Below are 5,000 nucleotides of genomic sequence, written 5' to 3'. Positions count from 1 at the left end.
CCAGTGCAGTGCTGAGGGAGCGCCGTACTGTCGGAGGGGCGGTGCTGAGGGAGCGCCGTACTGTGCTGTCGGAGGGGCAGTACTGAGGGAGCGCCGTACTGCGCTGTCGGAGGGGCAGTACTGAGGGAGCACCGCACTGTCGGAGGGGCGGTACTGAGGGAGCACCGCACTGTCGGAGGGGCGGTACTGAGGGAGCACCGCACTGTCGGAGGGGCGGTACTGAGGGAGCGCCGCACTGTCGGAGGGGCAGTACTGAGGGAGCGCCGCACTGTCGGAGGGGCAGTACTGAGGGAGTGCCACACTGTCGGAGGGGCGGTACTGAGGGAGCGCCGCACTGTCGGAGGGGCGGTACTGAGGGAGCGCCGCACTGTCGGAGGGGTGGCACTGAGGGAGTGCCGCACTGTCAGAGGGGCGGTACTGAGGGAGCGCCGCACTGTCGGAGGGGCAGTACTGAGGGAGCGCCGCACTGTCGGAGGGGCGGTACTGAGGGAGCGCCCGCGGTTCGGGTGCGGAGCCGCGACCTCACGTACCGACCCTGAGCTCTTGCCCGAACACGGTCCTCTCCCCGAGGGAGGTGCAGTTCCAGTGGCTGTCCCGGAACTGGTGCTGGCACTCGTCCAGGCCCAGCTGGGCGCCCTCCCCGATGACGATCATGGCGTCTGGCCGGCTCTGGCACAGCACGCGCTGGCGAGGGGCGAGGCCGGGCATCTTGTTGCAGATGATGCTAGCGCCCAGTGCCACCACTGATGGGAACCCGCTGGTGATGAGAGAGAGGGGGGGAAGACACACAGCAACATCAGAAGCAGGAAGAAGGAGGACTCGCATTTGTATAGCACCTTTCCCCACCTCGGAACGTCCCAAAGCGCCTCGCGGCCAAGGAGGTTGCTTTCTTGAAGCGCAGTCACTGTTACAATGTGGGAAACGCCAATTTTGCGCACAGCAAGCTCCCACAAACAGAACATAGAAAATAGGTGCAGGAGCAGGCCATTCGGCCCTTCGAGCCTGCACCGCCATTCAATAAGATCATGGCTGATCATTCCCTCAGTACCCCATTCCAGCTTTCTCTCCATACCCCTTGATCCCTTTAGCCGTAAGGGCCACATCTAACTCCCTTTTCAATATATCCAATGAATTGGCCTCAACAACTCTCTGCGGTAGAGAATTCCACAGGTTCACCACTCTCTGAGTGAAGAAGTTTCTCCTCAGCTCGGTCCTAAGTGGCTTATCCCTTATCCTTAGCCTGTGAGCCCTGGTTCTGGACTTCCCCAACATCGGGAACATTCTTCCTGCATCTAACCTGTCCAGTCCCGTCAGAATTTTATATGTTTCTATGAGATCCCCTCTCATTCTTCTAAACTCCAGTGAATATAAGCCCAGTCGATCCAGTCTCTCTTCATAGGTCAGTCCAGCCATCCCGGGAATCAGTCTGGTGAACCTTCGCTACACTCCCTCAATAGCAAGAACGTCCTTCCTCAGATTAGGAGACCAAAACTGAACACAATATTCCAGGTGTGGCCTCACCAAGGCCCTGTACAACTGCAGTAAGACCTCCCTGCTCCTATACTCAAATCCTCTCGCTATGAAGGCCAACATACCATTTGCTTTCTTCACCGCCTGCTGTACCTGCATGCCAACTTTCAATGACTGATGTACCATGACACCCAGGTCTCGTTGCACCTCCCCTTTTCCTATTCTGCCGCCATTCGGATAATATTCTGCCTTCCTGTTTTTGCCACCAAAGTGGATAACCTCATATTTATCCACATTATACTGCATCTGCCATGCATTTGCCCACTCACCCAACCTGTCCAAGTCACCCTGCAGCCTCTTAGCATCCTCCTCACAGCTCACACCGCCACCCAGCTTAGTGTCATCTGCAAACTTGGAGATATTACATTCAATTCCTTCGTCTAAATCATTAATGTATATTGTAAATAGCTGGGGTCCCAGCACTGAGCCCTGCGGCACCCCACTAGTCACTGCCTGCCATTCTGAAAAGGACCTGTTTATCCCGACTCTCTGCTTCCTGTCTGCCAACCAGTTCTCTATCCACGTCAATACTTTACCCCCAATACCATGTGCTTTGATTTTGCACATTAATCTCTTGTGTGGGACCTTGTCAAAAGCCTTTTGAAAGTCCAAATACACCACATCCACTGGTTCTCCCTTGTCCACTCTACTAGTTACATCCTCAAAAAATTTCCGAAGATTTGTTAAGCATGATTTCCCTTTCATAAATCCATGCTGACTTGGACCGATCCTGTCACTGCTTTCCAAATGCGCTGCTATTTCATCTTTAATAATTGATTCCAACATTTTCCCCACTACTGATGTCAGGCTAACCGCTCTATAATTCCCTGTTTTCTCTCTCCCTCCTTTTTTAAAAAGTGGTGTTACATTAGCTACCCTCCAGTCCATAGGAACTGATCCAGAGTCTATAGAAAGTTGGAAAATGATCACCCATGCATCCACTATTTCTAGGGCCACTTCCTTAAGTACTCTGGGATGCAGACTATCAGGCCCCGGGGATTTATCGGCCTTCAATCCCATCAATTTCACTAACACAATTTCCCACCTAATAAGGATTAGAAATAGGAGCAGGAGTCGGCCATTCGGCCCCTCGAGCCTGCTCCGCCATTTAATAAGATCATGGCTGATCCGATCATGGACTCAGCTCCACTTCCCCGCCCGCTCCCCATAACCCTTCACTCCCTTATCGCTCAAAAATCTGTCTTAAATATATTCAATGACCCAGCCCCCCACAGCTCTCTGGGGCAGAGAATTCCACAGATTCACCCGAAGAAATTCCTCCTCATCTCTGTCTTAAATGGGCGACCCCTTATTCTGAGACTATGCCCCCTAGTTCTAGATTCCCCCACGAGGGGGAAACATCCTCTCTGCATCGAGACCCCTCATAATCTTATACGTCTCGATAAGACCACCTCTCATTCTTCTGAACTCCAATGAGTAGAGGCCCAACCTACTCAACCTTTCCTCATAAGTCAACCCCCTCATCCCCGGAATCAATCGAGTGAACCTTCTCTGAACTGCCTCCAATGCAAGTATATCCCTCCTTAGTCTTACATCTGTGGTTGGGAAAATGTTGGAGTCCATTATTAAAGAAGCAGTAGCAGGACATTTGGAAAAGCAAAATTCGGTCAGGCAGAGTCAGCATGGATTTATGAAGGGAAGTCATGTTTGACAAATTTGCTGGAGTTCTTTGAGGATGTAACGGACAGGATGGATAAAGGGGAACCAGTGGATGTGGTGTATTTGGATTTCCAGAAGGCATTTGACAAGGTGCCACATAAAAGGTTACTGCACAAGATAAAAGTTCACAGGGTTGGGGGTAATATATTAGCATGGATCGAGGATTGGCTAACTAACAGAAAACAGAGAGTCGGGATAAATGGGTCATTCTCTGGTTGGCAATCAGTAACTAGTGGGGTGCCGCAGGGATCAGTGCTGGGACCCCAACTATTTACAATCCACATTAACGACTCGGAAGAAGGGACCAAGTGTAATGTAGCCAAGTTTGCTGACGATACAAAGATGGGAGGAAAAGCAATGTGTGAGGAGGACACAAAAAATCTGCAAGAGGTCATAGACAGGCTAAGTGAGTGGGCAAAAATTTGTCAGATGGAGTATAATGTTGGAAAGTGTGAGGTCATGCATTTTGGCAGAAAAAAATTCAAGAGCAAGTTATTATTTAAATGAAGAAAGATTGCAAAGTGCTGCAGTACAGCGGGACCTGGGGGTACTTGTGCATGAAACACAAAAGGATAGTATGCAGGTACAGCAAGTGATCAGGAAGGCCAATGGTATCTTGGCCTTTATTGCAAAGCGGATGGAGTATAAAAGCAGGGAAGTCTTGCTCCAGCTATACAGGGTATTGGTGAGGCCACACCTGGAGTACTGCGTGCAGTTTTGGTCTCCATATTTACAAAAGGATATACTTGCTTTGGAGGCAGTTCAGAGAAGGTTCACTCGGTTGATTCCGGGGATGAGGGGGTTGACTTATGAGGAAAGGTTGAGGAGGTTGGGCCTCTACTCATTGAAATTCAGAAGAATGAGAGGTGATCTTATCAAAACGTATAAGATTATGAGGGGGCTCGACAAGGTGGATGCAGAGAGGATGTTTCCACTGATGGGGGAGACTAGAACTAGGGGGCATGGTCTTAGAATAAGGGGCCGCCCATTTAAAACTGAGATGAGGAGAAATTTCTTCTCTCTGAGGGTTGTAAATCTGTGGAATTCGCTGCCTCAGAGAGCTGTGGAAGCCGGGACATTGAATATATTTAAGACAGAGATAGACAGTTTCTTAACCGATAAGGGGATAAGGAGGCGGGCAGGGAAGTGGAGCTGAGTCCATGATGGGATCAGCCATGATCGTATTAAATGGCGGAGCAGGCTCGAGGGGCCGTATGGCCGACTCCTGCTCCTATTTCTGATGTTCTTAAATATGGAGACCAAAACTGCACGCAGTACTCCAGGTGTGGCCTCACCAATACCCTGTATAACTGTAGCAAGACTTCCCTGCTTTTATACTCCATCCCCTTTGCAATCAAGGCCAAGATACCCTTTAGAAGGTGAGTGTGGGGCGGAGAGAGAGGAGGTGGGGGTAGGGGGGATAAGAGAGAAGGAGAGCTGGAAGAGAAAGGGAAAGAGCGAGGAGGAGGGGGGAGGGGAGAGAAAGGGAAGGAGATAGGGGAGAGAGAGAGAGAGAAGGAAAGAGAAATGACCGGGAGGGATGAGGGAGCGGGGAGAGAGGGAGTAGGGGTGGGAAAGGGGGAGGAGAGGGAAGGGATGGAGTGAAGAGGGGGAAAAAGGGGGTAAAAAGAACGAGGATGTGAAGGAGGGGGACGGAGAGGGAATGGAAGAGGGGAGTGGGAGAACGGAAAGAGGGAGAGGGGACGCGGGAAGAGAAGGGAAGCACTAGCAAACAAACGAGCCTTTTCTGCCCACAGGCCACACCATGGCCAATGAAACGGAGTCCCTGT

At 51.1% G+C, this 5,000-nt stretch overlaps 1 pseudogene; it reads right to left on the bottom strand.

Annotated features, from left to right (window-relative positions):
* The window catches only part of LOC139249457 (protein Wnt-7b-like), a 14,017-nt pseudogene that overhangs the window by 728 nt on the left and 8,289 nt on the right, over positions 1-5,000 (bottom strand).

The sequence above is a fragment of the Pristiophorus japonicus genome, unplaced genomic scaffold (assembly GCF_044704955.1).
Source record: "Pristiophorus japonicus isolate sPriJap1 unplaced genomic scaffold, sPriJap1.hap1 HAP1_SCAFFOLD_3135, whole genome shotgun sequence".
Classification (NCBI taxonomy): domain Eukaryota; kingdom Metazoa; phylum Chordata; class Chondrichthyes; family Pristiophoridae; genus Pristiophorus; species Pristiophorus japonicus.
This window is presented reverse-complemented; position numbering and strand designations above follow the sequence as displayed.